Below are 21,179 nucleotides of genomic sequence, written 5' to 3'. Positions count from 1 at the left end.
AAAAAAAAAAAAAAAAAAGAACAAAACTGTTCAGGGAAATTCACACTACTTTATCTGCAACAGAAGATGAATGAAGTTAAAACTGAGAATGAAATTTAAAATACGTGGTCTGTAAGTAAGTAAAAGAAGCAAAAAGTTCATCACTGGAAACTGGTCACCGTAAATGGCAATGTGGAGCTCTGAAATGTCAATTTCACACTGTATAAGCATATCCTAGGAAACTGCTATTTGGAAAATATCAACACCTGCTCCTGTATTCCTTCAATTAATAGATCAGATATATGAACCAGGTCAGGTACAAAACTGCATCAACTTAGACTTACCTACCCAGAAATCATTTCCCATCTGTTTCAGTGTTTACATAGATTACTATGAAAGTTTTGAGACAGACTGTATTATGCTCCATTATTTCACTTTCAAAAACCAGAGTTGACAGCGTCTTCTGATACACCTATACAACTTTTCAACTGGCTTGGGTTACTGGTGTTGCTGAGAGGGTTTCATTTGTTTCTGTCACACCAATTCCACGTTTCTTGATTTTTGTGTATCTCTAAACTTTTGTTTAACCCATGTGTCACTTTTAAATCAGATTTGTTAATTCACCTGGAACAAATAACTAACTCCAAATAAACTGTAATTTGGCTTGGTATATGTAAATGCTAAGAATACCTTTAAGTAGCTTTGGGGAGAACCTAAGTGAGTTAGAACATATGTTATTCATGTAGGATTTCAGGCTGATGGCCAAAATACATAACCTACTGCTACAATCTCCATTCATCAGGGCCCCTTCAGTCAGGTGCCCCTTATAGGTCTGACAGCCACAATCTGAATCATTTATTATGCGACAAAAATTATGCAGGGGAGTACTATTTTCCATAAGAGAAACTCCTTTGGGAAAACACTTGAAAACCGGCCTCAGGGACTGAAGAAGCAGACATTTCCAGTCTGACAACAAAGCAAAAGAATGTGTTGCTGTCTTACTCATAACCTCTAGGGAGTTTTCTCCTTCCTAGAGAGTGGGGGTGAGGAGGCCCACCACTATCCAGTCTCTTCCTGACAAGTGTAAATGAGAGTTGTCAATAATGTGCAGGTAAAGAGAAGCTCTAGAAATAGAAATTTTCAATTCAAGCAGATTTTACTAAGTGTGACAAAACTCACAGACACAAAGAGGTGACTTAGATTTAAGGCATAGAAAGAGGCTAATGAGCCCTTGACAACAGTAACTGGTGATTCTCTCTGTGCTTTTGGTCAAGATTATTTCATTACTGTATCTCTACATTGCTACACTCAGGAAGTATATGGCAAAACAAGCCAGTCAGCAGCAGTTAACTTCACGGAAATACCAGGGCTTCATTATATTATGAACAAAATGGCAGTTAAGCAGGGGTCAGTAAAAAATGCTTAGTTCTTAGGTGATAGACAACAGGTAGAGTCAAATAAAGGCCTGCAGCAACAAGAAGCTTTATATTAGATAAAGCGAATTTGTAAATTAAGCCCGAGCCTTTTCTCAGGGAAAGATAATAAAATCTGCTATGTTAATGGACAAGCTCCTGGGCTCTGGTACTCATGCTCTAGAATGCGAGTACTCATGTCCAGAGGGCAAGAAAATTAATCGTTTATAACAGTACTGATGCATCTGTTCTCTACAAAAAGTTTGCTTTAGAAAATAAAGTTTAAAAGTATAAAGGAATATGTAAAAATGCTACTTGTTATTTGCTCAGAGTTCTGAAATCAAGGAAAAATGACTTTGAAGTCCAAAGAAAACAATTCCTTTCTCCTTAAAAAACAGATAAACAAACAGAAAAAAACACTTGAAACAAATCAGAAAAAAAAAAATTAAAGACAAAAAGATTTAAAAAATTAGAGAAGCACTACAAACATTCACTTTTATTTAGTATATTTTAAATTTTATATAGATTTTTATCCATGGCTGGTATTAGTACATAAAAACTATCTTTCTGATTCACTTGAAATTCCCTTTTTGTATTCCTTCTCTTCAGTTCACTTTTTTTGATGCTGTTCCTTCTCACAAAATGCATTCTTCTTTCTTTTAATTGCAGGTTTACCCTGTTGCAAGGTCAAATTAAAGAGCCTAGAGCTTCAATCTGCTTGGATCTTTTCCCAGCCAAAGATCAAGCCCCCCTCCTTTCTGGTCCTTCACAGTACCTACCGCCTCAGTCTTTCCAACTCAGTAATCCCTTAAGAAACACAGAAATCATGTTTTCAAAATGTACCACAGTTGGCAAAACACAGCAGGTAAGATCAAAGTCTCTTAGAAAAGACAGGATTAAGAAAAAAGAATTATACTTTTAAATAAGTTTCCTTCAAAAGAAAAGTTCCAAAACAATGTAGATTTATTGGGGTTATCTGCTCCCCTGGGCTTTCCAAATAGGAAACCCAGCTGCTAAAGATTCTTTTACATTTAATGTTTGGAGGCTTTCTATAACTCTTGTCCTGGAGGCAGCCCTTACTGACTTAGAATTCACTGGATTTTTTAACCTTAATCTTACCTTTATTTTTTCTCTTTTTTTAAAAAATCAAATCTTAGCAAAGGGCTTGTGCCATTAACTGACCAAATACCAGGTTGCATGAGGTATAATTTTCTGGACTAGTCTTCAACATATCACGGAGGTAGACATTTTTCCTGTCTCTGCACTGCTTCTCAGACCCATGCATATGTCCTACTGAAGAGGCGTGACCATAATATCTACCAATATTGTGTCATCTGGGGACAAAAGTATAAGGCTGAGTTATCTTAAAACATTAGTTTTGGGGAATGAATATACTGTATTGTATTTTACTAGTCCATTAAAAAATGAGTGTTATTGTAACATTTTAAGAAGCCCATTTTTCGTTCTGCGTCCATATTTATAGATAGCCATATGAGTCCATATGTATAGATATTCAACTTTATGTTTTATATATTTAATATATATAATTTTCAGTAAAATTTTTAAAAATCATCTCTTAGCGATAATTTTAAACTGTCTTTACTATTTTCTTCCTCTGAGGACTCATGGGTGGTTAGAATCAGTATTATACTTAATTCCAATTGTCTCTCATGATATTTCACCCCACAATCCATTATTTCATTATGGTGCACATTAAAATCTCTGCCTTCTTGGTGCTAAACGCTTACTAGGTGTGAGAATTATAAATATGAGCATGCACCTGGTCAGTGCCCTCAAAAAGTTTAGTCTCAGGCAGCAAGGTAAGGCTAATTACAGTTTATTGCTTTTTAAAAAGGAGAAAATACTGCTTTTATATTGAAATCACCTTTTTTTGACTAGAACCTTTATATTTTATAGATATCAAAACCTAGCAAGGGCTTCTCTCTAGTAGAGAACCAAGGGAATAAATGTATCTCCCTGGGAAACAGGCTGGGTACAATGCAGCACTTAAAATACAATAATCATAGATGCAGAGAAAGCTCAGCTAATATTGATCATTTCTATTCATTGATGCTATAAAAGGCCTTACCTTCCTGAACCTACATAAATACAGCTGTTTTGGCTTAAGAGTTTACTTGTTATTGTAAATATTCAAGCTATATGTGGGAGGAGGAAGAAACTGAACGTACAAGAAGCCTGTTTGTGTGAGAAATGCATAAATTTGCTGTTCACATGCAAGATCTTTAATTTCCAAGTGAGCACTATGACCAAGAGTTTCCAGAATGGGAGTAGAGTTTGAAGAGATATGACGTAATCTCCCACCTTTATCACTAGTGTAACACAAGTGCATTAAACAAGTGGAAAATTACTTGGCATGACATGACTAGACAGTATTAACAGAATAGTAAAAACAAGAAAGAAAATGAATAAAAAAGTCCAAAGTAATCATATTCCAAAAACAAACGGTAGAACTCATCTTGAGAATGGCCAAATCTTCATATAAACAGTTTTAAATGCTGCTATCACGACCGCATAAATGATCACATGAGACACAGATTAACAGAACACGCTGCAAGAGGTGAGGCTACCCATAGGTGCAGGATAGCCCTGAGCACTTCTCGCAGGCCTTTTATTGAGAAGATACATAATGGGTGGAAAGATTACTGAGCAAAGACATGCAGGGGCTGCGTGCTCAGGGAAATGATCTCATAGGTGCCAAGAAAGTATGTACTCAAGGAATGATCTTCAAGGGCAGTAAGGGAAATGATCTCCAAAGATATTACATGCAATTTTTCTCCACTAATCCATCAAGGAAGTGCCATAAAATGCTTAATGTTTAACATTAGCCTTACTACAGGACTGAACTTTGCTCCTACAGGATTATTGAGTTACTTGGTGACTTTCTTTCCAAGTCACAAGAGATTTCTAGGCTTGCCAGGAGAATGTCTTGTTTTCAGTAATTCCACAGATGAGTTATGATATTGGTGGCTGTGGTAGTATGATGTTTAATCTTCTACATGCTGCTTTTAATTTTAATCAAATGGATTCAGAATTTGAAGTCTCTTAAATGATTCCAATATTTAGAAGGTTATTATAATTCTTCCCCTTCCTGCTTCCTCTGCAACTCTGGATTTAGGAATAATCACATTAAACATCAATTTTCTATAACAGGTATGGTCACTGAAAGTAATTTTCAGGAAATTATAATATGGACTAAAATAAGATATGTGGGACCAACTACACTTCCTAAAGACTTCCTCTAACACGGCCAAACTCCTTCTTTTAGGTTAATAAATTTCTATTATCATTAATTTTCCTTAGGCAATAGCAATACAGATCAGTATAATTTCATACACAAGGGATCTGGATAGAAGCTGTAAGTGGTGATTATGATATAATTATGATCTACGGCGGATATGGACAGAGCTAGCGTTCTTAATTCAACTGATTGATGGACAGTGTGCTGTAATCTAAGCTCTTTAGGAGCCTTAAACTTCCTTATTTTAGGTAATCTCTAATTTCTCTCCAGGCTCTGAATTTCCATAATTACTCTGTCAAATAAATGCAAAATATCTGCCCCTCCAATTCAACCTTCTCTCCACTTTGAAGGTTGATCTGTATGGGCTACTCAATAGGCTCCTTGCCCTCTGGCACTAGAAGGTTTTGGTTAGTGAAAAGCTTTATCTGTATAAGTATCGATATCTATATCTAGTTACCTATCTATAGAGATAATAGATAGATAGATAGATAGAGTGAAATAATCTCCAGTCCCTAATATAGACTTTCTAAGACATGTAATTTCCTTTTTTTGTGATGCATGTCTGACACAGGGGTCCTAAATCCCTTCAGATATTCAGGATGATAAAAGCATCTTTTGTTCGAATGAGGCAACTTTTGGTGGGTTTCTGGATAAGGGATGATCACCCTTATCCTTGCTCAAGACCAAGGCATGATTATAAGCTTGGAGCTCTCAGACACAGCCCCCGTTCTCTAGAAAGGGGAAGGGAGCTGAAAATGAATTAATAAGTGATCATGCCTAGGTGATGAAGCCTCCATAAAGAAGTTTTTGGGAGCTTCTGGTCTGGCTAACATCATGTACCAGGAAGGTGGTACACCCCGACGTGGGACTCTTCAGACCTTCCCTTATGAATCTTTTCATGTGGCTCTGAATCTTTATCCTTTATTAATAAACTGGTGAACATAATTGAAGTGCTTCTCTGCATTCTGTGAACCATCCTTGCAAATTAATTGAACCTAAGAAAGGGGTCGTGAGAACCCTGACTTATAGCCAGTCTATCAGAAGTACAGGTTATAACACAGGACTTGTGATTGACATCTGATGTGAAAGGTAGTCGTGGGGTACTGAGTCTTAACCTGTGGGTTCTGACAATATTTCCAGGTAGCTTGTGTCAACTGATTTGAATTAGAACACACACAGCTGGTGTCTGCTAGAAAATGTCTTGGTGTGTGAGGAGAACCCCTTATATAGCTGGTGTCAGAAGTACTGTGTTGAGAGGAGAGTGAGAACATGAAAAACACTTTGGTTTTTCCTATATGTTTCTCAGAGAAGCCGCAGCAGAAGATCAGATAGTGAAAGAGATCCAGGTCAGAATATTTATCCCTTTGGGTCTCATCCCTAAGAGTCACCTAGGGCTGCCTTCGTCTTGCCCGAAGGTTACTACCTGCTCAAAGCAGCTTGCTCTAGATTTGCCTTCCTGTTCCCTCTCCCCATCCACTCAGACCCAGAGGTGGAAACAGTCTGCAACAACTAACCCTGGGTTGCCGGGCTTTGCCTTTATGGTTCTGACACCCTGCTCACAACTTTGTGTTGTGATCAATCTCTCGTATGTAAATCACTGGTTTAATGTAACCACATCAGACTGTATATAAAAAAAAATCAGCATATTGTACCCCACATATGCATGAATGTATTCATGATCTCTGTGTATTTGACCTAATTAAAAAAAAAAGTGATCCCAAACTGATCTTCCCTATTGCAAATCTGATATAATAAATGCAGAGAGTTTAAGGTTATAATCCTAAAATTAGTATCTCATGAAGAGTAGCTATGAGTAGCTAAGAGAAGTTTAATATTGCTCATTGAGATTTAGTTTCAATTAAACTTAACAAAAGCACTTATCTTATAAACAAAAAAAAATTTACAGGCATCTTTTCAGTCAGATCATTGTTTGATTAATTCAATAATGACCCAATTTTACAGTAAACTATCTAGATTAGATGAAAGCATGTAGGCAGAAAGATTTTATAAGTCCCTGTAATATTGCTTTTTATAGCTGAGTATTCTCTCCCTTCCTTGTTTTGCTGAAAAAAATTAGAAAGTGAATATATCCCTAGGCCATGTAAATATTTAGTCAATAAAGTTTTGAGAGTGAGTGAGAGAAGGAAAGAGAGAAAATGTGACCCTCTTTCTGCCCCCAAATCTATAAATAGTTTTTAATATCTAGTTTATTAGATGCAGACACTGCCACAAAAATACTTTGTTTTCTCATTGCAATAGAAAAGTCAGAGTAAAATCTTTATATAAAATAATTTATTTTTAACATAAGTTCTCTTAAGAATTAGGACTATGCCCTATTTTATAAAATATTTACTGAGTGATCATATGCAATATTCCCATGTTTTCCCGGGAAGCCTATGTCTGCATTTATGTATACAGAATGTAGTCAACTTTCAGATGTGAGTAAAAGTTTCAACACAAAAATTGATAATTTGACACAAATAAGCATATAAAATTCACATCTATAAACACTACTTTATTAATTACTAACACTGTATATTTACGCCATTTAAGTAATGACAGTTGGCTATTTATGATTACATTTTTCCCCAATGGTTAAGGATAAGTTTTCCCCTTCTTCTAATGATTGAAACTTAGACAACGGCATTGTTTCAGTGCCTGTGAGCTATTGTTACTGCTCAGCTGTTAGGAAAATTTCCGTGCTTCAGGTCTCTCTCCAGTATAAGTTGGTCTAATTAAATAAAAATAATGAATGGGTTTGAGTGTTGAGAAGAGCTGGTTCAAAGCACAGAATAAAACAGTTCATTGTATAGTTGAGCTGATCTTTATCATAACTGTCTGAAACAGCACCGAGAATGCCAATTTAAACTGAAATGAATAATACTAATTAGTTGCCATCAGCAGAGAAATAGGGCTCCACATTATTACTTTCCCGTCCACCTCCTAAATGTGATTATAAATACTTGGGACTAAAAAAAAAAAAAAAGTTCTTGAATGTTTAGCAATGTCAAGACTTTTTAAGCTTAAAAACTGCTACTGTGAGGTATGCAAAAGAAATCTGGAAAGGTAATCTAAGAGATAAAATTATATAATAAAATATCTCTTTGCAAATTAAAATGAATTAACACAGAACTAATTTTGTATTAATTGTAAACAAGTGTTTTTTCAGGGCTTTTACAGTAGGAAACATAGTTTATACACATATATTAATTACAGTCATCCCTTGGTATCTGTGGTATTGGTTCTAGGACCTTTTATGGACACCAAAAGCTACAGATGTGCGAGTCCCCGATATAAAATGGGATCATATAACCTACACACATGTTCAGCATACTTTAAATCATCTCCTAGATTGCTTATAGTACCCACTACAATGTAAATGCTATGTAAATAGTTGTTACAGTATACTGTTTAGGAATGACAAGAAAAAAAAAGGTCTCTATGTGTTCAGTCCAGATGCAGTATTCGTCCCTCATTTTTTTGATCTAAGAATCCAGGAATGCCAAACTTTCGATACTTCCCACTGTATAAGCAGTTTATATACAACTCTGCAAATAACTCTCCAAGTATTTTCTATGCTCATTCCTTTATCTTTATTAGAAATGTTGTAGAAAGCAGAAACTAAATGCTTTATTATGGATATCCTAGTTTTTTGTTTGTTTTGAGACAGTCTCACTATGTTGCTCTTGGTAGAGTGCTGTGGCATCATAGCTCACCACAACCTCAAACTTTTGGGTTTAAGTGATTCTCTTGCCTCAGCCTCCCAAGTAGCTGGGACTACAGGAGCCCGCCACAATGCCCGGCTATTTTTTTGTTATTGTTGTCATTGTTTGGCAGGCCTTGGCCGTGTTCGAATCCATCAGCCCTGGTGGCTGTGGTCGGTGTTCCACCCACTGAGCCGGTATCTTAGTACCAGCTAGTATTAGAGCTAAGGTTCTTCTTCCCTATTCTTCATTGCTTCTGGATATTATCCAAGATGAATTTTGCTCCACTTAAAATAGGTTATTTATGAAAATTCACCCATTAATTATTTATGCAAAATATTTGTAAATTTTCACCTAAATCTACCCCATTCTAAAACATTATGGCTCCATTATGATATCCATTATTTGTGATGATTGGAAAATACTCATAGAGAAAAAATAGAAATTCTTATGAAAAGTCCGTCTTGATACAAGATAATGCAGGTGATTGTTCAATAAACAGTCAATTTGTTCATTTCTATAGAAATAAAATTCCAAATAATTTTTACACTCTACATATGAACCTAAAGAAAAAATAACTGTAGATAAATGTATACAATCAGATAGATATTTTCTCATGTCACATACTTTTGTTTTAAAGCAATATTCTTGGAAGATTCTATGTAACCAACCCTAGATACTGGCCATTAAAACCTTTCTTGGTATTCAGTCATCGTGGTCTCTGTTTGCAAAGTACTTAAAAACATGGTCTATAAATAGGGTTCTTGAAGTCTAATCCTAGAGGACAGAACAAACCATAATATAATACTGAGAAGAATCCAAGAGAATAAAAAAAACCTTAAACTTTTCCCCTGTAATCACATGCCACAGTTAATACACTTAAAAAAAAGCATTGTATTTTCCTAAGAAGACTATCTGGTTTCATGTCTTAAAAACAAAAATGGAAAAAAAATAGATAAGAAACCCAGTGAGCCATACATTATATGGACTTAAAGTATCAAAACTGCAAGCCCATTTTATCACTGCTCCCCTGGCTAAAAACGCTGCCTCTATGGTAGATACTGGCTCTATACTTACTTTTGTTGAGGACTTTGAAGTAATAAAACTTGTGTTTAATCTTGCTACTCTTTTTCAGGCCTTGCTTATAGCAAAGTACTTCCAGAGGATTTAGGTGGTAGCACAATGTTATACAATTGTGTCCTTTGGACACCTAAACTAAATTTAAAGTTTGAAACAAATTCATTCACTCAATCATTTCAATAGTCAAAATAAAATACTTCGTCCCAGTTTTCATTACGTTCAAATGCAAATGTATTTAATAGAAATTGGACACTACTAAGCTTTCATTAAGAAAAAGGACCTTCCGCACTCTTCCTCATGACCATATCATCAATAACATTGTACACAATACTGCAACCACAACACCCTCAAGGACTGTGAAATTCGGGGGGAGCCTAGCATAAACTATCAGCCAGGCTTAATACTTGAATTATTCTTAGACTACATTAGTCATGTTCTACAGCAATGGTGATAAAGAAACTCAAATTATGCTATGTCAGTTTGACTTTCTCCATTCTTTGGGAGCTTAGGAATAGCAATCCATGAAATGGAGTGTCTGTCAAAGGTAAAAGTCAATGTTTATCTGTGTATATTAGCACTGCATTCCTATTCATTACAAAGGAAATATGTTAAGATGTCTTTGTAGCTCTTACCTTTTGTAGAGTACCATTTGATTTACAAACCATCTCCAGAATTTTTTTGATAAAGATTTTTGAAAAACGTGAGCTGAGAAACATTTCAATAGCCTTTACTTTGCTAATTTTTTCTAAAATTTCTACTTAAGTTATTTTTTAAATTTTGTATTTCAGAATAGTTACAGACTCACAGAAAGTTGAAAATAGTATATAGAGTACCTTGAACCCCTCACCCAGGTTTCAGTGGTGACCACTTAAATAACTGCAGTACAATATCAAAACTATGACATCACTGATTTTAATAAAAATGTATTGATACCTACTCCAACATAAATCTGAAGGGAATTTGATAGAATTATTTTACATATTACTTCACACAAAGTTTTGAAAAATTTAAAAAATATTTTTAAATTTAAAAGTTTAAGTAATAAAAACATTATATTATTATAATAAAATTGTATATTTTATATGGTTTTATCCTTAAACCTTTTAACATTTCCACATAAAGAAATTTTAAACTTTATTCAAATCGTTTAAACTTTCACATAGAGAAAATAACACTGAAAAATAAAGATGCCTTTCACTAGTTCTCTACCTCCTGGTTACCTTCTTTTTCCTTTTTTTTTTTCCCAAGGAGACAGAGTCTCACTTTGTTGCCCTTGGTAGAGTACAGCGAAGTCATGACTCATAGCAACCTCAATCTTTTGGGCTCAAGAGGTTCTCTTGCCTTAGCCTCCCAGGTAGCTGGGACTACAGGTACCGCCACAATGCCCAGCTATTTGTTTTAGAGATGAGGTCTGGCTCTGGCTCAGGCTGGTCTCAAATCTGTGAGCTCAGGCAATCCACCTGCCTTGGCCTCCCAGAGTACTAGGATTATAGGCATTGAGCTACCATGTCCGGCCTACCTTCCTTTTCTATAAAGATTATTAGGTACATTACTTTGTTAATTATTAAATTACCCTAGTAGTTCTCATTAAAACTATTGTAAAAATATTCCTACCACCAATAATGCTTCTCTTGATACCAAATATAATTAGTCAGTATTCTATAAACAAATATGTTATAACATTTTAATATAATTTTTAGTACCATAATTGGGAGAATTTTGCTTAGTAAAATTTCATACACTTCTTTATTGGCTTTGATTCCTTTCATTATTACTCTGGCTGACTTCTCTAACTTTCTACTGGAAAGAAAAGATGAATCCAATGCATGGTTTGCTCTTATTCATGTATATATACTATACAGGGTGGCCATAAAGCTCGTGTGCAAACTACTTAAATTGCATATCAACTTGATGGCCACCCCATATAATATATAACATACATACATGATCTATAATCAATTTATTTCTACACTGAGATACATTAGTGTTTTGACATTAAATCAAGAGTACTACTAAGAAAACAACAAACTTGTTCTATGCAGTCCTGTTATATTTTAAACCATTTAGTATAAATTCAGTCCATCTTTACAGATACTATCATTCACAGGCATTTAACTTTAGATTATAAATCAGTTTAAATAAATATTTTATTTATTTATTTTTACTGTTTTGAGACAGTGTCTCAAGCTGTCGCTTGGGGTAGACTGCCATGGCATTATCGTAGCTCACAGCAACCTCCAACTCTTGGGCTCAAATGATCCTCTTGTCTCAGTTTTTCTATTATTAATAGAGTTGGGGTCTTGCTCTTGCTCTGGCTGGTCTCCAACATTTGAACTCAAGCAATCCACCTTCCTCGGCCTCCCAGAATGTTAGGATTACAGTCATGAGCCACTGTGCTCGGCCTAAGTAACTACTTTAAATACCACTTTGGTAAAGCACCAAAATGCTTGTTAAGAACTTCACTCTTGATATAAGAGGAAGCAGTTAAAAATCTGTAGAGTTCTGAGTCAAATATGGTCAGGTTTTGAATTTCACAGCTAAGTATAACTTAGAGAAATGAAAAATATTTATGTTCGGGAAATTTTTCCCAGAAGAGTGGAAATAAAAACCCCAAATCTTTGATCTCATTCTATTGGTGAGCTTTTAGTACTTTAAATGCTAAAAAGTTCGAAATGTATCAGCTTTATAATCTAAAGTTATTTAATACAAAGAGAAAATGTTGAAGAGACTATATCCTCACATTGTCTCACTGGAAAGTGTTTTAAAAGTGAGAAAAGAAATTTGCTACATTTTGTCTCTTCTAGTATAGTGAAGTAGAAAAACCAAAAACCTAAAACTAGTATTTTAGGAAACTTTTTTTTTCTTGAAAGAGATAATTATTTTTACTTATACTATCAGGATACTTTTATTTGCATTTGCTAATATAATTGGCCTAAGGTAGAAGTTTTCATAGTTAGTAAATGACTCAGAGGTGCATACAAGCTTTTATCTGACTTACTCTAGGCTAACAACTAAGTTATAAAAAAATTTTCACATAAACAAAAAATAGGATTCTGATGAATATCCCAGATTGAGAAGCAATGGTTTAGGACAGAGGTGCATCCAAATATTCCTGCGGAAAGGTCCTAGAACAAGCTTTTGTGTTTTACACTTCCCCAAGGAGGGCTCTACTGACATTATGAGTGAGATGATTCTTTGTTATGGTGAGTTTTTAAACGTCCCTGGTCTTTTGGTAACAATAGCAACAAATAATATTCACCATATTATTCAACGTGAATATTCACATTCACCTGGTTAAAAATCACTAACAGGGGAAAAGCCTCCTCTAGCCCTTTTATTCTCCACCTTATTGCCAACTCTCTCCAAAGACCTTGAAAACACTCTGCCCTTACTTACCTAATCACTTCTACTGGAAGAAGAAAGGAGGGGTGCTCCTGCTGGCTTATGGAAGCACGTAACAAGGGGGTTGGGGGTGGCAGCACAGCACAGACGTTGCACTAAAGTCGATTTTTAGTTGTACATCACTATTTTATTTTATATTTTTTCCCTAACGCCAAGGATCCATTCATTCTTTTTACCATAAAATATTACACAGAAAACAAATGGGAGAACCCCCCTGAATATTTACATAAATGACCCTCATCAGGATAAGCGTTTAATTTAAAACCTTAGTCATATATAAAGGTTAGTAAAAAGAAATCCGTTGCTACTAAATATAATCTACCAGTAGAATCGAAAAATTACATCTTCCCTGAGAACCATAAATTCTATCAGCAACCTAAATAAAAGAAATTACAAGATACCAGTTCTTAATTCTTCTTCTAAGAGTTTCTATAGAACCATCCCCAAAATGACATCTACTAGATTTAAAGACCCCTGGAAAGGAGGGACCTTAATATTACCTTTTGGTAAAACCCGGGCATTAAATTTTCTTATTTTATCTCAACTGAGAAGTATATACAGCTGACTCCTGAATAACACAGATTTGAACTGCACTTATATGTGATTTTCTTCTGCCTGTTCCATCCTGGAGACAGCAAAGCCAACCCTCACTCTTCCTCCTCCTTCTCAGCCTACTCAACGGGAAGATGATGAGGATGAAAGCCTTTAGGATGATCCACTTCCACTTAATAAATAGTAGATACATATTCTCTTCCTTATGATTTTCTTAATAACATTTTCTTTTCTCTAGCTTACTTTGTTGTAACAATACAGTATATAATACATATAACATTCAAAATATGTGTCAACCACTATGCTATCAATAAGGTTTCTCATCAACAGTAGGCTACTAGAAGTTAAGTTTTGGGGAGTTGAAAGGTAAATGTGGATTTTCAACTGCGCTGGGAGGGTTGGCAAGCCTTACCTTTGAGTAGTTCAAGGATCAACTGTACTCTAAAGTAAATGGCAGGGGTGAGGGTGAATGGGTAGTAATAGTTAAGGTTTTTATGCACTATCCCCATGTGACTCTCCCTGGTAGATGACGCTCTTATGTAGCTTTAAAACAACACTAAGGCCTCAGTATACCTAATGGAATTATGTCTCTGAAGCAGCAGAATATTAAATATAAGAATAAAAGAGATTATAACTGGAATAACACCTAAGCAACTATCTTCTTGTCTTCTTTATCTTTTGTGACATCATCATGCTTCTGACTCTCCTCCCCCTATAGCTTGATAAGGTTATTCTGAGCTCATAGCAACTCCTAATAAGAAACTACTCACTTAAGAACTACCGAAGAACAGAGAAGTCCACAGTGAAATAATTCATGGAGGGTTTGGCTTGGGCCAGCTCTGTTCTATCCATTCACTCTTTTATAATCAGGGGATAACTCTGGAATAAGTAAAAGGAATACTTGGTCTCAAACGGTATTTATCCTAGTTCATCACACAGAGTAGAAAGTAACACAGATATTTTAAGAACAAATAGTAATAAAGTATGCAATTGCCTGCATGTTCTCACTGAAGTAGGAGGCTGTTGATGGTTGAATAAGATTACAACCAAATCTCTACCAGGGGACACAATTAATACTAACTTAAAGCGTTCATTATTCACATTATAGAATTCATCTTATACAGAGATATCTAGTCATAATTATCTACGTGAGAACTTGGAATATATATTCCCACTTCAAAGATGAAAATAACTATAAACTATCTGGAATTCAACTAGTAGGCATATTTTTCACACAAATGTGGGTATAGCAATTATGAAACTATTGCTCATACATTTCAGGACAGAAAAAATTAATAAATGCAATGATGAAGCTGGGAGCTATAATTTTTACTGTTGGAAAAGACAGATACAGATAACTGAACTTGGAAAAACTTCTAGTCATAATGGATTGGAATTAGATATATCACCACAAATTCATGATTTTTGAGATAAGATAGCATAGATATATTGATGTGTAAATATTGATGTGTATGGTTGGTATATGTGGATGGACGGGAATAGATCCTAATAGATTTACATAAAATACATGTCTCTGCTGAGATGACCTAGACGCTATAACACTTCATTAGTAATGAGCGCACCAAGTATCCACATCTTAATTTCTTTCTTGTTTTTTTCTTTTTTTTGCAGTTTTTTGGCTGGGGCCAGATTTGAACCCACCACCTCCAGTATATAGGGCTGGCACCCTATTCCTTTGAGCTATAGGCGCCACCCCCAAATCTTAATTTCTAAATGCCATTCTTTACTAAAAGGAACCAGTGCTCCTTGTAGAAACATCTGACTCTAGGATTGCGTTAGGAAAATAACCAGATTAGCTTATGATATTTTGTTATGCCAGAAATTAAAGAATTAGTCATAGGAGGACTGGGCATTTCCAAAGGATCAGAATCTAGCTTAAAAGGACTCACAACCTAGGACAACCTAAGAATTAAAATAAAGAATAAAATAAAAATTCATGAGTTGATATTAATATTAAAGAAATAAGGACAGAAAAAAATTTCTTATAGTAGAGTGTCAACTAATAAATACAGAAGGATGACAAAGTTGAAAATCACTATTTTGCAACTGTCATAGGCAAGAGCATCAAATGAATGTAGTTTAGTACATAAAAGCAAGATATTACAGAACCTCAAAGTATCTCCCTATAGGCCGGGAGTGGTGGCTCACACCTGTAATTCTAGCACTCTGAGAGGCTGAGGAGGGAGGATGGCCTGACCTCAGGAGTTCAAGGCACACCTGAGCAAGAGCGAGAACCTATCTCTACAAAAATTAGAAAATTTGGCCAGATGTTGTGTCAAATACCTATAGTCTTAGTTACTTGGAAGGCTAAGGCAAGAGGATCACTTGAACTCAAGAACCTGAGATTGCTGTGAGCTAGGCTGATGCCACAGCACTTTAGCCTAGGGCAATAGAATGAGACTAAGTATCTCTGTACAAATTATTAATTTAATAAAGCAAAATAGTAAAATTACAGGAAAGATACCAGGCAGAAATCTCTTTAAATGAAATTAATATCAGTGGGATCCTGTGCTGATAGGATGCACTGAGAAGGATATAACATCCCCTCTGTGGTATTTCTACCAAAAATGTATAACTTGAATCTAGTCATGAGACTAGACATAAGACACACTCAAATTGAGAGACATAGTACAAGAAACTGGCCTGAACTATTCAAAATAAGTCCATGGTTTAAAGGTCAAAGAAAGGTTAGAAGTGTTTCACGTTGAAGGAGACTAAACAGACACAATTAAATGTGCCATGATCTACTCAACTGTTGTTAGGATATGTACCACATTAAATATCCTGTTTTGATAGTTGTATTATGACTTATATAAGAAAATGTCCTGTTTTTTAGAGAACAATTATTGGGGAGTAAAAGAAAACAGTGGCTGTAATTTATGCCTAAACGGCCCCAGAATATACAGTAATAAATATATAATAAATTTTCAGTTCTATTTTCTTCAAACTAAGTAATCTCAATTATTTTAGCCTTTTAAGCCTATAGCAGATAAAAGAATTCAAAGAGTTACCTAGATTAAGCAGAAGTCTAGGAAGTTAAAAAAAGAGTCATAGTTTCAATTCATTTATTTTAATAAAAAAATTGAGTGCCTATCCACGGGAAGGAAGTACATAAATAGTTATAATGTAAGAGAAGATGGCAAGGAACAGTGGCTCATGCTTATAATCCTAGAACCCTGGGAGGTCAAGGAGGGTGGACTGCTTGAGCTCAGGAGTCTAAGACCAGCTTGAGCAAGAGTGAGACTCTGCCTCTACAAAAAAGAGAAAAAACTAGCAGGGCATTGTGGAAGAAGGCCATAGTCCTAGCTACTCAGGAGGCTGAGACAAGGGGACTACTTGAGCCCAGAAGTTAGAGGTTGCTGTGAGCTATGTTGATGCCATAGCACTCTACCCAGGGTGACAGAGTAAGACTGAAAAAAAAAGGGGGGGGAAATGTAAGAGAAGCTTAATGTAAGTACTGAAAATGAAGTATAAGAAAGTACTAAAGGAATTTTAAATGGAAGTAATTCAATCTGATTCCTATATTAGCTAATATGTAACATTTACAACGTACTAGGCATAGTACTAAGTGTTTTACATATTAATGCACTGAATGTACCAATAGTCCCATAAAGTACAATTATTGCCACTCTACAGTTGAGGCAACCAAAGTATAGGAAAGTTGATTATCTGGCCACAGGTTATCTACTTAGATCGTTATAGCCAGATTACAAACTCAGGCAGGGTGACTCCATCATAGAAGGCTTAACGAAGGTAGCAGAACTAATCCTTAGAAGGAGAGTATAAAATCAACAATCAAGGAGAGTGGGAAGAAGGAAGACGTAAAGATAGTAAACAGATAATGTACACAGCTATGATTTAATAATAAAAACAGAGGATGGTATGTAAGATGTGGGGGGGGAGAAATAAGTGTGAGTAGAGGGTGGCAAACTGACTAGACCAAAAGCATGTTAGGAGTCCATCATGAGGATTAACATAGGCTTTGTTAGTAAAGAAAATAATTCTTATAATAGGCATCAAAAACTTGATGTAATTCGATGGATTCAGTACACAGAGTCAGTCTCTGAGACACATATAAACCAGTACCAATGAAATCTCATTACAATACAATTTCTGCTAAAAGAGAGTATAGGAACACAAATCTTGAGAACATTTTCATAGTGACCCTCCACACCTCTATACAGTAATCTCATTTCATAAAGATCCCATTATCATGCAATGTTTGAAATTGCCAGCACTGAAAACAGCAGATCTCAAACTGCCACAGTTGTGCCTTAGTTAAGTCCTTTAGGAAGCAGTGAATGAAATGTGAATAAATCATGTAGTCCTGCAGTTAGAGCTGCTCCTCTGTCACAATGTTCATGAAAGAAAACAAGGTGATCCAATTACATCCCTGATGTAATGAGTAATATAAAGCATGAACTCTGTTAGATAGGAACTTTAACCAAGAAAATGAGCAGATATGTATTTTTAATGTGAGATCTCCTTGATTAGTAGTTGATATAATTAATACTCATATTAGTAAGTTGCATTTGGAAAACTCTGCTTTGCTTTCATTTCCTGATAAATAGAAATATTAGTGATTGTTTATCTAGCAAACTGTAAGTTTAGCCTGTCCAAATCAATAATATGACTAAAGTGTACACAACCCAAATCCAACTGTAAGCACCATAAAGTAAACATTTAATTTGTTCAAACTGTTAGAAAATATGTAAAATTAAAACACTAATAAATTCCTTACTGATTGCTTTGGCATACAATTAATAAGGGACAGGAAAATCAATTTTATTATCATAAAATATCTTTGAGGAAGAGATCTTAATTCTGCAACATAATCTGCCATTCTGGGAGAATTCTAAATTATTTCCTTGACTGATAGAATAGAATTGATCCATGAGACACAGGCAGTATCACACAGCATAACAGAAAATGAAAAGGCAAGGCAAACTTTTTGAAAGAGGATTTGAAAATCAAAAGTTACATTTGGCTAAATATAAAACTAAAGAATAGGTGAATAGTTGAAGAAATAAAACATGAACTATTCTAAAAAAATTCTCTACTCCAAAACACCCCAAAATGGTGTTTGAAATTCAACAAGCATCCTTTACATGAAAATAAGAAAAATCCATAGGGCCTCTAAAATGTGGAGGAGTAAAAAACACAGTGTGGATGTGGGGGGGTAGCTGAAAATTGGTGTAATAATCTCGAACTGACACCATGGCTGCCCTAAAGATATTTGCTAATAATAGATACCTAGACTTTAACAGTAGGACAAAGAAGAAAGACTAGTTCTTGATCCCTAGCATGGGGGAAAGTTAGAACCAATTTTTACTACATCAAAGTAGAAACTTTGAAAAGCTATATTACCTCTGAAAAGATGCATTAAGAAGTCTAGCCCAACAACAAAGGAAAATGATAAAAGTTAACTTATCTATATAAATCTCAGTTTCAGATAGAAAAGAAAATGAGCTTAGGATACCAGCAAGATACCCCTAGAAGCCCCTAGCACCCATCATCCCCAAAACAACAGCACTAACAATGAATAAACAACTATATATTAATGAAAATAACTAAAGGAGAGCACTGGAGTACTTCAAAGGAGTATGAGAAAGCCCAGTGAACAAAGAAACTCAGGATAGCCACCTAGGGAACAGATAGAAACACCTCCCCTCCTCCACCCCTTCCCCCACCAGGGATCAGCTGGGAACCAGGAGAAACGTCTCCCTGTGGGAGAAAGTACAGTCTCTTTGTTAGAGAGGTGCCAGGAAATGAGATATCCATATACAGAAGAATAAAATTAGACCCCTATAGCTCACCATATATAAAAAAAATTAAATCAAAATGAATTAAAGATTAAACGCAAAATCCAAAACTATAAAACTACTAGAATGAAACATAAGGGAAATGCTTCTGGACATTTCATGGATTTTATGAATAAGACCTCAGAAGCACAGGTAAAAGCAAAAATGCCCAAACAAGATTATATCTAAGCAAAAATCTATACAGCAAAAGAAACAATCAACAAGGTGTAGAAATAATTGGCAAAAAGGGAAAAAATATTTGCACACTATTCATCTGACAGGAGTTAATATCCAGAGTACAAATAATTTAAACAACTCAATCACAAATAAATAAACCCGTTAAGAATGGGCACACAATTAAATGGCTAACAGTATATGAAAAACTGCCAACATCACTAATCATCAGAGAAATGCAAATCAAACCCACAATAAGATGCCATCTCATCCCGTAACAGTCTTAGGAAGACTATTATCAAAAAGACAAAATAGTAAGTGCTGGCAAGGAAATACAGAATGGGAAATTCTTATACACTGTTGGTTAGAAGGTAAATTAGTATAGCTATTATGGAACACAGTATGGAGTTTCCTCAAAAAACTGAAAATAGAATTACTGTATGATCCAGCAATCCCATTGCTGGGTATATATCCAAAAGAAAGAAAATCAATATATCAAAGAAATATCTGCATTCCCATATTCACTGCAATGCTCTTCACAGTGGCCAAATTGTTCATCAACAGAAGACTAGATAAAGAAAATGTAGCACATACATGCAATGGAATACTATTTGGTCATCAAAAAGAACAACATCCTGGCATTCATGCCAACATAGAGGAGTTTGGAGGACATCACATAGTAAACTCCCTGTTATCTGGAACTCAAGCAACTGGTGGCCCACGACTATAAAAAAAGAAAAAAAGTCAAAAGAGTTTAGTTTATAGTGCGCCCTACAGTCAGTAAGCCAGTGCTTTCGATGCTTCATGCATCTCTCCCATGGCTCTGGTGTGTTCCATGTAACATTTCTAAGTGTGTTACTTGAAGTTAAAAAAAATACAACAGTAAAGTTGAAAAACATATCAACTGCCATTTAACTAAAATTGCACACCTTATTTACAAAGCTGTTTTATAATACAGTAAAATTGGGTTATAATAAGTGAAATTGTTTTTATTTGTCTTAATTTACTTTTAATTAATGTATTTCAATAATAGTATCAAGTCAATATAGTGTTTATGTATGGTACAATATGGGGCATAGAATTAGTTAGACGTATTTTTAATAGTAACTCTCAAGCAACTGGAAACTACATTTGTCTGGAATCTACCAACCCCCACAGGTGTTACAAAATTGGGAGATTATTATATTAAGTAAAAGAAGATAGGCATAGAAAGACACTATTTGGAAGGTAAAAAAGTTGATTTCATAGAATTAGAAAGTAGAATAGTGGTGAGTAGAGCCTAGGGGCGGGGGTGGGTATAGCCAGAGGGATATAGCCAGAGGTTGGTTAGTGGATACAAAATTACAGCCAGGTAGGAAGAATAACTATAGCTCTACAGCACTACAAGGTGACAATAATTAATAACAATTTATTGTATATTTTCAAATAGCTAGAAGAAGAGATTTTAAACGATAAATGTTCCAGGCAATGGATAAGCTAATTACCCTGATTTATCATTATATGTCGCATACATGTATCAAAATATCACACTGTACTCCACATATATAATGACTATGTGTTAATCAAAAAACAATAAAAATAAGAAATTTTAAAAAGAATCTGAATCTGAAAGTGGATACCGAGTGATCTTCAAGTTCTAGTTTCCTGAGATGTCTCACATAAACAAATAGAATCCCTTTCTGTGGGAATTTACTTTCATTCCAAACCCCACAAGATTCCCGCATATTGAGCAACCCCAAAATGAATTCACAATATAAAATTACAAAATTCACAGAGAAATAAAACATCAGAAGCA

General features: G+C 35.0%; 1 protein-coding gene across 3 annotated transcripts in view; it reads right to left on the bottom strand.

Moving 5' to 3' along the window:
• GSTCD (glutathione S-transferase C-terminal domain containing) overlaps positions 1-21,179 on the bottom strand; it is a 130,865-nt gene that overhangs the window by 87,856 nt on the left and 21,830 nt on the right. The window lies entirely within an intron of this gene.

This window comes from Otolemur garnettii, unplaced genomic scaffold (assembly GCF_000181295.1).
Source record: "Otolemur garnettii isolate 467f Iridium unplaced genomic scaffold, OtoGar3 scaffold00103, whole genome shotgun sequence".
Taxonomy (NCBI): Eukaryota; Metazoa; Chordata; class Mammalia; order Primates; family Galagidae; genus Otolemur; species Otolemur garnettii.
Note: the sequence above shows the minus strand (reverse complement) of the source record. Positions and strands in the feature narration are given on the sequence as shown.